This window comes from Mustela lutreola, chromosome 11, assembly GCF_030435805.1.
Source record: "Mustela lutreola isolate mMusLut2 chromosome 11, mMusLut2.pri, whole genome shotgun sequence".
Taxonomy (NCBI): domain Eukaryota; kingdom Metazoa; phylum Chordata; class Mammalia; order Carnivora; family Mustelidae; genus Mustela; species Mustela lutreola.
The window spans coordinates 71419288-71433079 of record NC_081300.1 but is presented as its reverse complement, the minus strand read 5'-3'; the positions used below and the strand labels follow the sequence as shown (position 1 = coordinate 71433079).

The following is a 13792-nucleotide window of genomic DNA, read 5'->3' as shown; positions in this document are numbered from 1 at the left end:
ATAAGGGAACACCAAATTTCCTGGAAGAGCCTGGGAGGTTTAATTAAGGGTAATATGGCATCTGGTTGAAATATGAGCAAATAAGTAAGACTTCACAGGCTTGACAGAAGGAGAAAGATATTCAGGGCAGAAGAAATGGCATTGAGGACAACTATGGAGGAGTGAAAGTGCTCAGAGGTTTGGAGAGCGCTGAGTGTGAGGGGTGAGAACAGCAGAAAATGGCATCAGTATGATAAATCAGGGCCAGTTCCTTACAGAAACCTCCCTATTAAATTTACACGCCTGTAATACTTTTTGAAATCACTAAGTTCTTTTCCTGCAAGCACTTAAAATGCGTGTTTTGTCTACCAAACAGCCACTGGCATAGGTTCTGGCACAGAGAAGGTGCTCAATAAATATTTTTTAAATGTTGAGAGCTGTTGAAAAATATATATGCCGAGTGTAAGTAGAAAAACTCAGTTTGATCCTTCCTACATGGAGAAAAACCCAGTTGCTCCCTACTGTGCTTCTCTCCTCTGAGCCTCCTTTACTTACTCATACAGAATACTTGACTTCTGACACTTCTGGTCACCAAAGTGGGGGTGGGGGTTTCCCCACAATAACAAGCAAGTCGCTGACACCAGCTGGGGGCGGGGGGTCCTACGGTTCAACTCAACTCTGATGTGATCTATACAGGGGCAGCATCAGCGGTCACAGGTAAGGGCTCAGTCTCACAAGACTGCTCCCCCAGCCCCACTTTTAGATGCCAGCTGCAAGCTCAGCTTTCCACCTGTGCTGCTGGCCAACTGGCTACTGGTTGGAAGTTCCCATAACCCCCTCCTCAGGTTAGATTAACTTGCTAGAACAAGAATTTAGACGTTTACCAGTTTATAGAGGATATGATAAAGAATACAGATGAACAATCAGATGAAGAGATACATAGGGCAAGGCCTGGAAGGGTCCCAAGCCCAGGAGCTTCTGTCCCCCTGGAGTTGGAGTACATCACCCTCCCAGAGGGGATGTGCTTTCCAACGTGGAAGCTCTCTGAATCTCCTACCACTGGAGTTTTATGGAGGCTTCCTCTAGGAGCTTGATCAGTTATTAACTCCATTTCTAGCCCTTCCCTAGTCTATAGGTGGGGCTGAAAACTCCAACCTTCTAATCCTGGCTAGGTCCTTCTGGTAACTAGGCCCCCTCCAGGAACCATCCAATTGACTCAGAGTCCTCTCATAAAACAAAGGTGCTCCTAGTGTTTATCACTTAAGGAATTGAAAGGGTTTTAGGGGCCTTGTGCCAGGATGCCAGGAGCTGGTGTGTGTGTGTGTGTGTGTGTTTAATCTCATACTAGGCTAAGGATTTTGGACTTCATCCTAAAGCTAATGGGGAACCATTGCAGGGTCCTAAGTAAAGAAATGATTTGATAAGATTGGGCATTGAGCAGTTGGGATTTTGAGAGGGTTATCATAGAAGCAATTGGAAAATAATCTGAAGGAGGAACTAGGAGGCCAATATTGAGGAAACCACTGTGATGACCCAGCTAAGAGATGACGGGAGGCTAAAAACACAGTCTGGCAGATGCCTTACGAGTTGTGTAGAGAGGCAGAATTCTCAGCACTTCTGACCAAGTAGGTCTGGGCTGTGAGGGAAGGGGGTAGGGATCCCAGGACAACTTTGAGATTTCTGGGCTGGGTGCTGAGATTGTGTTGTCATTCTCAGAATAAGAGAATACACAACATGAAATCACAGACTTGGAGAGGGATCCATCTGGGGCCTCTGGATCGGGGAGTGTAAGAAGCAGGAGTTTGGGAAGGTGGTGCATGGTGGTGAAAGCCGTAGGCCTGGATGGAATCAAGAAAAGCATACCATTCCAATTCTACTCTGCCCTCAGAGTACAATCTGTTTTTTAAAAAGTAAACCTTTAAAGTATAACATATTGTCAGAAAGGTATAAAATCTTAAGCATACAATTCAATACATTTTCACAAAGTGAGCACAGCCACATAACTACCATTCAGATCAAGAAGCAGAATGTTACCAGGATCTCTGCAATGCATTTACTAGCAAAGGCATTCACTGCCACAATCATGTTGATAGCTTAGAGACCCAGAATCCTCACCTCTAACAATAAGCAGTCTTAAACAGAACTGACCAGGCAGGAGAACCACATATGTGATCTGAATAATCACTACTCTATCATCTCCCAAAGTCTAAGAAGCTGGAGAAGCTGGAGTCTAATGGATTCTAGTGCTCTGTATTTTCTGCTGTTATTTTAATTTTCTGACCAAAAAAAAAAAAAAAGGTCAAAAGTCAGTTCCTCCAAATTCACCCCCAAACAGATGGATTCCTTAAGGAACCAACATGCGACTAAAAGCGGGGCCAAATGATGCTGGAAGAGAGACCCCAAAACGCATTGCAGTCACATAGCATAGGTCCAGTAAGCAGCGTCCAGCACAGATGGCAGGACCCAGGGTCACATCTGCACCCACCCCTGCTGGCACAGCAAAGGGATATGAAGGAGCTGCTACAGATGGAAAGACTTAGAGACAGGCAGGTGTGGGAGGTGCCGGCACCAGGTGTGGGTAGCAGAAGCCAATGCTTCACATCATTGCAAGGCTCCCCTGCGCACTGCACGGTGCCAGGCATCAGAGCTCACAGAGCACAGCCACAGAGGAGGGGCCAGGGGCCCAAGGTAGGATGTGTGGCAAAGTGGCAGTATTCCTGGCAGCCTGTACCCACCTAAGTCTGGGAAAGCACAACTGTGTTCAGAAATCAATGTTCTTCAAAGGGATCACTCAAGTGTTCCTTTCTGAAGTCCTAACAGAAGTGTTATCAATGCTCAGGACTGGGCTGCCTAATGGGAAAATGCCCCCATGGGGGCTTTTGACTCATAAACCTATTCAGCCTCACATGTTCATAATCATTTGTGTAAAGAAGAAAAAAGCTCCAAGCACTAATTAGAAAGATAGAGCTGTTGTATTTGCCTCCCGATCACCTTATCTTCTTTATTCAGTTCTTGAAGACTCAGCTATTAAAAGAAATTAAGTAATTCATCAAGCCCATTTCAATTACCTGCTGCTGATAACATCAGATTACAATTAGCATCTACAAATGAACCAAGTGCCAACTGCCAAGCTGAAACATAAGCTAATTTACTGCTAGACTCTGCCTGCTGGAGACAGAACTCTGGGATCTGGCAGCAAGCAACCACTTCATTATTCCAACAACAGTTTCTGCAGCCTCTCCTGCAACCGTCCAAAGTGCAGCTCTGACCAAGATTTACCGCCCCGTCTGCCTCCGCTCACATGTTTACAGATGCACTGTATCTGTAAGCAAATCACAGCTCCTTTTAAACAGCAATGTCTAGACAAGCAGGTTGACAAATCTTGACCTCAAGTAGAGAGTAAATATTATTAATATTTATTAGGCACTGATAGGTGTGGGGCACCGCGCAGGATGTGCGTGTCACAACCTTAATGAGGGTCTGAATCATTTTCTGTGAGTCCTCTGGTGCTTGATCAGAAAAACTCCTGTTTTGGAGGATGCTCTCCATTTCTCATTTTTCTTTTCAAACAGAAAGCACATTCCTGTTACTGTCTTGTAGGTGTCTAGAAATACCTATTTTCCAGCTCTGGGTCACATTTTTAAAAAATTTATATTTCCCCTTTTCGTGACCCTTAATCGGAGCTGCTTTGAATGGAAAGCAGAGGTGTGTGCTTTGGCTTCCTATATCATGGACATTACTAGACTCTGACAATCTGTGTAGTCTCCTCCACCCTTCTCAAGCAGAAGAACTAACTGCTCAGTAAATATGGAGGTCCTAGAGGAGGCCTGTGGGTTGCATTAGAAGACAGCATACAGACTCAAGTTTGGATCTTGCCGCTGCTACTTATAAACTGAATTTGAGCCAGCATCCTTCCTTCTGTGTCTACCACACGGCTTTAAGGTGAGAATGAAGCAATGTTTGCAAAGTGTCCAGCTCAGTGCAAATGACCAACTGATACCAGATTCTTTGGGGAAAGAGAAGAAAGGCTTTTTCCATCCTGGTGGTACCTATACTTCTCTAGGAATACCTGCTGTTTTGCCTCCTGGGGCACAAGCAGGGATCACTGCTTCAAGGTGACCTATAACCCATTTACTGGTGCTTATTCTTTTCCATCTTCCTATATATGAAGGGCGGGTGGTGTGCAGAAGAGGAAGCAACACTGGCTTGGAGCCCTAGACTGGGTAATCCTAGCGTGGCTCCCACTGGAGCCCACCCTTCTAGAGGGAATGTTCCCTCACAGAAGGATCTATGGACACATGGAAATCAGAGACCTGAAGCCTAGCCTCAACTCTGCCTCTTGCTCTACAATCTTGGTTAAGTCACAAGCATTCATTAATCTCTGGATCCTCATCGGCGAAAAGCAATAACAACAGTTTACTCCCCAGGGCTATTAGAACGACGAACAAGTGGTGTAAATCACAAATGTGGTGGGATCCCACTGCTATACCAAGTGATGTCTCATAGAGCCTCTGACATCTTGAGCAGTTATTTTGAATATTTTGAATAAATCACATTATGGATTTCCAAAGAAAAATACTCAATTAGTGTAAATTAATTACTACTTACAATTATTATAAACATTCTACCTATAAAGCTAGGCTTCTCTCCATCTCTCTCCAACATACAAAAATTGAAATGTGAAAAACAGATGAAATAGAGTGATCGCCACACTATAGGATATTTTTTCTCTGACAAATTTGTTTTAAGATTTTTTAGGAGACTGAGTTTTACATTATGTTCATGGTCATGATTTAATTCATAAAATTAAATCAGAAATAATATGTAATTAAGGTACAATATCTGTATATATTATAGAGACAATATGTAATGGTGCTGTTCCACCTTTCCTTGGGAATTCAAAACTTTCTGATTCAGACTGCCAAAACTTAATTTTTAAATGTAATTTTTACAAAAGTTATTTAGGTGCTATTTCTTAAATCTCAGAATTAGAACAGCTGAAAATCACCATTTCTGGTGATTATCATCTGCTGCACTGCAAATAAGAAGAATGATGTATACCCACCAGGATGGCTACCAACGTTTTATTCCAACACGTGACTCCCAGGATGGTTTGAAAATATGGTATAAAAGAGGCCAAGCTTTATTTTATGAGACCTTAATGAATCTTTTATGCTGTAGATCTCTTGCGACTAAATGGATCAAGTTTTTTTAACCTACCTGGGCTGTGATTTTTCTCATATGTAAAATTAATTAATACTCCTGACCTCATAGGTTTGTGGAGAGGAATAAATATGAAAGTGAATATAAATGTAGCATAGAGCAGCTCTCAATATAAATGAAAAACCATAAGCTCCAGAGGGATAGGAACTACATTGGTTTTATTCATTAAAAGGTAGGCACTAATGGGCCTATCACATAGCTAACCTTCAATAAATATTTGTTGAATAAAAAATGAATGATTAAATGAACAAATGAATTAATGAACACTAGTCCCATTTTCCTTTATTTCTCAAATAACCTATGGTCTAGATATGTCTTTTTGACTAAAAAGGGACGGTTATTTTTAAAATTTCAGTTAGTTTCCATAGATGGATTATTAGATATTTGACCCCAGAATTTGGTGGGAAGAACTTTCTATCTCTCATATTTGACCCAATCCTAGAAACATAGCCAGCCCTGGCACTGTTGTATTTAGGAAGTGGCTTCTGAAATGTGTTCACCTTTATATATACTCCAGTGCATAGTGAAAAACTTAGAGGTCACCTTCATCAGGAAAGAAGGAAAGGAGGAAGGGGAAAGGGAGGAAGGAAGGGAGGGAGGAAGGAAAGAAAAACTGAAAGTAGCCATCCTCACATTTCCTTTCTCATTTTCCTGACTGCATTTCACTCCACAGTAAGACAAGAGGCGAGTGTGACTAGTCCCCAGTCAATGAGAAGACTGGTGATGATCACTGACAACTTTAACTGAGGATCTGTTCCAGTGACCTACTCTACAGTCTGAGATTTGACTCCAAACTCTCTAACCCAGAACCATAAAGAAGGCCACTAAAAACACAGAGGCTACAGAAATACTGTCATGCAACTACAGTTGTTTTGAGTCTAAAAGGAAAGATGGACATTTTCTAAGCCAAAATATACATTAACATTATCTTCACAAGACGCATGCCTAGAAAACAACTAGGCTATTCTTTGTTGTCATAAGAAATCTGAAGGCTCCAAGTCATTTCTCCTTGTTTTATTTTAAAACAAATAAAGGTGGATAATAAATATTAGTACATGCTCAGTGCTGAGGACAAAAGATTTCATGCCATCTCTACCTTTTCTTTCTATCTCCAGGAATTCTAACCATTTCCCCCTCAGATGTGCACAGAGAGCTTCTATTGCACCCCCGCTAAAAACCCCAAAAAACAAAAAACAAAACCTTCTTAGTGATTCAAATCTCATTCACCTTGGCTTCTGTGATATAAGTGATATGGCCTCCATACCCTGAAGCTCTCTTCTCCCTGACCTCTACCCTGGATCCCCTCCACCGTCTATGATCCTAACTCAGTCTCCCTGGCTGGCTTTCTGCCCTTACCTTACAGGTATCATTGAGATGATGCCCTCTTTTAAAAAAATTTTTTTTTAAAGATTTTATTATTAGAGAGAGAGAGAGAGAGAGCACAAGCAGGGGGAGCAGCAGGCAGAGGCAGAGGGAGAAGCAGGCCTCCCGGTAAGCAGGGGCCCCGATGTAGGACTCAATCCCAGGACCCTAGGATCATGACCTTACCCGAAGGCAGATGCTTAATTGACTGAGCCGGCCACATGCTCCAAGATGAGGCCCTCTTGATACCTGTTTCCAGTACTATTTGCTCATGTTACATTCAATAAGAGATAATACATATTGGACATGTATAAAATCAAACATCGTAGGCTCCCCCAAACTAGTTCTTCCACTCAGCCTTCATGTTTCTTTCCAAAGGCTCCACTATTCCTGCAATCATCTGGGCACAACATCTTGGGATAAGCTTTCACTCATTCAATCTAACCATATAAGCATTTACTAAGTATCCACTATGTCATAAGGAGTTATACTAAGTGATACAGAGACTATAAACATAATGTCCATATTATATTATAGACATAATGTCATATTTCCAAATGAGTTCTAATCCAGTAGTGGTAACTACACAAGAAAACAAATAACCAAAACTTATGATCGAATATAAATAGAACAAGAGAAATCTTAAAAGTGTTCTTAGGGCTCAGACAAGAGAAAAGCTTTTATTATTATTATTATTTTTTTTTGAGAAAAGCTTATCTCATTATCAAGAGAGGCTTCAAGACATGAACAGTATTGAGAAATGATCCTAAAAAGATGGGCAAATTTTAGACAAGCAAGAGAGGGACACAAACGTTCTAAGTGGAAAAAATAGCTTAGGGAAATACAGTAAAGCCAGAAAGCATAGCCAATGTGGTGAGATTAACAAAGATGGAAGAGCTCAGTTTTAGAAAAAGTAAAAGGTATGTACAGAGGAGTAGTGGAATTACATAATGGAAATCATGACAGACTCCATTTCAAGGAGAGGACACTGGCCATGATGTTGTGTGCACTATGTAGCCTCTACTAGCTGCAGAACAGGTTTAGGAGGATCAGTGTCGTACTGATAAGTGGGGGAAGGACACAGGGGAGGGAGGGTCTGGTGGTAAAGAAAACCCAACTAGTATGCTAGTGCAGCAGACTGGGCAACCAGGAAGCGTCAATGAAGGAAAAGAACAGGATAGTAGTGCTTCACAGAGACTACAAAAGGAGAGAATTTCAGGGAAAAATCAGTAGAACGTACAAATGCTGCATATGATTAGGGAAAAGATCTCTCAACTCAGCCATGAGGAGATCACTCTTGATCCTTTTCAAGAGACAAAGCTGGGAGTCAAACTTCAATGGGTTAAAAATGAATGGGACTTCCACTCCCAGTAATGGAGAAGCAGCTCCTTTCAAACCAGCCTTCTTACCGAAACAACTGTACTCTATAGGGTGGCGGTAGCCATGAAGGATGCAGGGGGAGGAATCTACAAGCGGATACCATGCAACCAAAAGCAGGAGGTTTGGAGTTGACCCTTTGAAGAAGGGAATGGCATTGGTTAAGTTTCCTATTTTTGAAATACCAGAGGGCATTTTTTTGGTGGTGGGGGATACAGAAGGAAAGGCCCAATTAGTACCATGTGGCCAGACTACAGCATAGGCAGAAACATAGTGTTCCTGGCTTAAAGAACCAGAGGAAAAGTCCCAGAGTGAGCCACTGTGGGGAGCCTTCAAAGCTGAGTATAAATTCTACCCAAATCTCAAACACCTGAAATATGCATGTGCAGGCTGAATCTAAGCAGCCCAGTTAAAGCTAAAAGCTCTGAACAGAGATTTTTAGCTGCCACCCCCAAAGACTGAATTTGGAGCTTAAATTAAGCCAAGTTAACTGATAAAAGAACAATGACAACAAAATACTGTTAAGAGAAAAATATCAGAATCCAGAGTCTCTATATAGTAACATTCACAATATTGGATGTAACTCCATATTATTGGATATACAAAGAAACATTAAAATGTGACTAATATTTAAAACAAAAGGCAATCTATGCACAATTCTGTGACAGTCCTAAAAGCCACTAAATTATACACTTTAAATGGGTAAATTGCACGATATGTGAATTATATCTCAATCAAGCTGTTATAAAACAATAATATCAATGATGGTCAATCAACACTGTCTACCTCTGAAACAGACATTTAACTATAGAGAACAAGCAGATGGTTACCAGAGAGGAGGTGGGTGGGAGGGGACGGGTGAAACAGGTGAAGGGGGTTAAAAGTACAGTTATGATAGAGCACAGAGTAATGTACAGAATTGTTGAGTCACTATATTGTACACCTGAAGCTAATATAACACTATATGTTAACTACATCGGATTTTAAAAAAATATGGTCTAACTCTAAGAAGACCCACACAGAATTAGAAGACAAGGTTTTAAAAGCTTTTGTAGGGGCGCCTGGGTGGCTCAGTGGGTTAAGCCACTGCCTTCGGCTCAGGTCATGATCTCAGGGTCCTGGGATCGAGCCCCGCATCGGGCTCTCTGCTCAGCAGGGAGCCTGCTTCCTTCTCTCTCTCTCTGCCTGCTTCTCTGCCTACTTGTGATCTCTCTCTGTCAAATAAATAAAAAAAATAAAATAAAATAAAATAAAATAAAAGCTTTTGTAATAAACAGGCTTGGCTATATAAACGAAATATACATGTATTAAATAAGCTAACATAAATCTTAGCAGAAAAACTAAAATGTTAATTAAAAGAACTAAGTGGAAATTCTAAAGCTGAAAGTACAATATATGTCTGATAAAAAATTTATTTATGCAGTGAAGAATCTTGCTCAAAGAGAGGCCTAGACTTCGCCCTCAGCTCTTGGAAGCAATCTATGAACCCTCAGAACATCCAGCCTAAGACTGTCTTTGTTTACCAGAGGGTGTTAGCTATGCCAAATAGTTGATGCTAACAATGTGATTCAGAGTGAGGGCTTTCAGCTCCATCTTTGCGGGGCTGGAAACCAAGGTCACCCACGCAAATGGTCAACCATATCTATGTGACCAAGGTCCAATAAAAACTTTGGGCACTAAGGCTCAAGTGACCTCTCTGGTCTGTGCCTACAGTCAATACTGTTGCTTGAGGCGTAGGCACTATCTGTGACTCCATTGGGAACAGAAGATCCAGCTGAAGGCTTCATGCTTAGAACTCCCTTGCCACGTGCCTCTTCCCTTGGCTAACTCTATTCTGTATTCTTTCATGTAATAAGCCATAACCATGCATATAACAGCTTCCAGTGGATTCTGTGAATCCTTCTAGTGAGTTATTGAACCTGAGGGTGGTCTGGGAGACCCCTGCTCAGAGCTGATGTCCAAAGTGAGAGAAGTCTTGGGGAATGCCAAACTCAACATCCCTGAATGGGTTTAAAAAGAAGACTGGATATGACAGAAGAGTTAATGAACTTAAAGATGAGAAATTTTTAAATCTGAAAAATGCAGAGAAAAAAGATTTAAAATGTGAACAGAACCTGAGTGATATATAGGACAATATTAAAGATCTAAAGTAATACAGAGTCTCAGAAATAGAGGAGAGAGGGAATGGGCAAGAAGAAATATTTGAAAAAATATTGGGTAAAATTCCCTAAATTTGGAGAAACATATACACCTGCTGGTTCAAAAGCTCAAAGTATCAGAGAAAGGGAAAATACAAAGAAAGCCACATTTAGGCATATCACTGTTAAACTGCTGAAAATCAAGTTTAGAGAAAATCATGAAAGCAATCAAAGAAAAGAATTAGCACATGCCTTACAGATTTTAAATTCCACTGAGTTATCATCAAAATAATAAGGACCAAAAAACACTGGAAAGACTACATTGCTTTTTTAAAGAAGTCCATCAACTAGAATTCTGTATCTGCCAAAGATATCCTTCAAGACTGAAGGTGAATAAACATGATTAAAGTAAATTAAAATGAAAAGAATTCATCACCAGCAGACCTGCACTACAAGAAATTCTACATGAAATTCTTTAAGCTGAATGTAAATGATACCAGATGGAAACTCAGATCCTTAGAAATGATTTCAAATACCACAAACAATAAATAAGTGAGTAAACAGAAACCATTTTTCCTATTAATTTTTAATATAACTGTATAAAACAAAAACCCCACATTGTATTGTGAAGTTTATAAAGAATATAGATGTAGTAATATAAGTGATGACTACAGCACAAAGTACAGGGAGTAAGGAATAAAAGGACCTATAAAGTTGTAAGGTACTTATATTTTAAAGGAAGTGGTAAGATATTAGCTCAAAGTACACTGTGAAAATTTAAGGATAGCATAAAGTAATCCTAGAGCAACCACTAAAATATAATGCAAAGAAGTAGAGCTAAAAAGCAAGTTGACAAGTTAAAATAAAACCTATATGATTACATTAACCCACAGATAGCAGGAAAGGAAGAACAGAAAACGAAATATAAAGGGGAAGATAGAAAATTAGCATTAAAATGACAGATCTAAATACAATACTACCAATAATTTACAATAGATGTTAAGTGGATGAAATTCTGTAACTAAAAGGCCATAATTGTCAAAATCAATACAAAACTGAACTAGATGTATCTGCAGTTAACAAACTAAATATAAAGACACAGAGAGATAGAAAGTAAAGAGATTCGAAACAAAGGACCACACAAACAGTAAGTATAAGAAGGTAGGAGTATCGGGGCGCCTGGGTGGCTCAGGTCATGATCCCAGGGTCCTGGGATCGAGCCCCAAATCGGGCTCTCTGCTCAGCAGGGAGCCTGCTTCCTCCTCTCTCTCTGCCTGCCTCTCTGCCTGCTTGTGATCTCTCTCTGTCAAATAAATAAATAAAATCTTTAAAAAAAAAAAAAAAAAAAGAAGAAGGTAGGAGTATCAGATAATGTAGACTTTAAGACAAAAAGGTATGACCAATGACAAAAAAAACACTTCATAACAATAAAAGGACCAATCTGTCAGGAAGACAAAAACAATCACAAATGAGTATGTGCCCAAAGACAGAGTTTCAAAGTCCATGAAACCATGTTTCACGGAGGTTAATTGGGTAACAGAGAAGTCCACAGTAATAGCTGGAGATTTAACAGCCTCCCTCTTAAGCAATTGACAAAACATCGAGACAAAAAAATCAAAACAGACAAAGATGACTGGAATATTCAGCACCATCGACTACCTTGACCTGACATCTGTAAGACATTACATCTCATGAAATCCTACAAAGTGTGTTCTCCGACCACAATGAAATTAAACTAGAATTTGATAACAATAATGTATCTAGGAAAATTCAAAATATTTAAAATGAAATAACCCCTCTAGGAGTTAAAGAAAAATCACACAATCTTAGAAAATGTTTTTAAGCTCAGTGAAGGTAAAAACACAATATACCAAAAATTATTGGATGCAGGTAAAGCAGTGTTTGAAGAAAATTTTATATTTTTTAAATGTTTGTATTAGAGAGAAGAAAGGTCTAAAAATGATATCTGAGGTTTGACTTTAAGAAGCTGGCAAGATAACCCAAAGTAAGTAGTAAGAAGAAAGTGATAAAAATGAGACTGGAAATAAGTGAAACAGAAATGAGACAAGCGATTAAAAAAATTAACAAAAGCAAAAATTGATCTTTAAAAATATCAAGGAAACTGATAAATCTCTATGTAGAACAATCTAGAAAAGGGGAGGGGGATGACTTGCAAGTACAGAACACAAACTACCACTAACAAAACTGAAAGATGTCACTAGATATCCTACAAGAATTAAAAGGAAGATAAGGAAATATTATAAACAACTTTATGCCACTAAACTCCACACTTAGATGAAATGAGTAAAGTCTCTGGAAAATACAAGTTATCAAATGGACACAAGATAATAAAGAAAATATGAATGGTCCAATATGCATGGCCTTCTGAACCCCAGGTTCAAAACCTCCAATCTATCCTACGTGCCACTGTTCGACTTGTCTTCCTTAAATATCCAATCTATCTTCTTACTCCTACATTTCAAAACTTTCAGGAGTTTCTGCTACCATATCTCTTACATAGTTTTTGTACCAATCTGGCATCTTCTAGCACAGTCCTGAAGGGTATTCATGCCACCATCCCTCAGAAATGCCAACCCATTCTTTCACATACCCATTTCCATCAATGTCATCTCATTCCTGGCCAAACCTCACTCATTCTTCAAGGTCTAAATGGGTCTAGACTCCTCCAAGAAGCTTTCCAGGCTATTCCCAGATCTCAGGGTCTCCTTTCTTGGAATTTCATGGCAACATCACATTACTAACCCTGTTTTGTAGGGAGGTCACTGTTGTCCTATGAGTTAACTCTTATTTTCCCAACTAAATTATAAGCTCTTTGAGGGCAAAGATTTTTTTTTTTTCTTAAATCTCTATCCTTAGGGCAACTATTCCAGGATTCAGCACATAGTAATGATTCAATAAATACTTGTAATTTATTGAATGAATATATAATGCCAAGAGCTTATTTCTGTCGTTCTTATCAGACTCTTTAGACTGTCATTCTGATCTCAGTACCATCTTCAGAGTTATCTCCAGGGATTTGCCAGACTTTTTTTAGGAACTGTATTCATGAAATCCTCTGGTCACAATAAGCAGAGGGTAGAAGGGAGGGAGGAATAGTGTTAAAATTAAATAAATGGAGAAGCGGGGGGGGGCAGTCTCAGTTTTCTAGGTCACATAATAAGAGGGAGCTGAGTTGTACATTCTGCTGCTACTAATATCCAAGAAACATACACTAAGACCAATGAGGTGACCTTCTCCTTGTCCTCTCCCTGTCCTGAGTCCGTGTGTACAGAGAACAAACAATGGGGCTCAGGGATGAATTCCAGTTCTGTTTCCAAACACATCTTTTTCTTCCATTGTGTACATCTGTTCGAGTAGAGTCAAGATAACAGGATCTTCTAAAAAGTAGCCAGAGACTAATACTTATTGTCTCTTACCCTTACAGATAAATTCTCCAATTTATAAATGTCTTCATTGTAACCAAGTACTATCAAACAGTGACTGCAAATCTAGCTTATTTAAATAGATCTTTCAAAAAGGAGTTTTGCTTTTATACTAAAATTAGCAGTGCCATTTGTGAATACACATACTTTTGAGGAAAAAATACACTTTCTGTGGCACTAAAGTCACCAAGTAAAGAAATCCCTTTAAACAAAATTCTTCTCAAATTCCCTTCCATTGATGACTTCCTAGCAGCTTCTCTTTCATTTAAA

The 13792-nt window shown here is 39.6% G+C and overlaps 1 protein-coding gene across 8 annotated transcripts in view; it reads right to left on the bottom strand.

Annotated features, from left to right (window-relative positions):
* TTC28 (tetratricopeptide repeat domain 28) overlaps positions 1-13792 on the bottom strand; it is a 646079-nt gene that overhangs the window by 166135 nt on the left and 466152 nt on the right. The gene's annotated exons all lie outside the window — the stretch shown is intronic.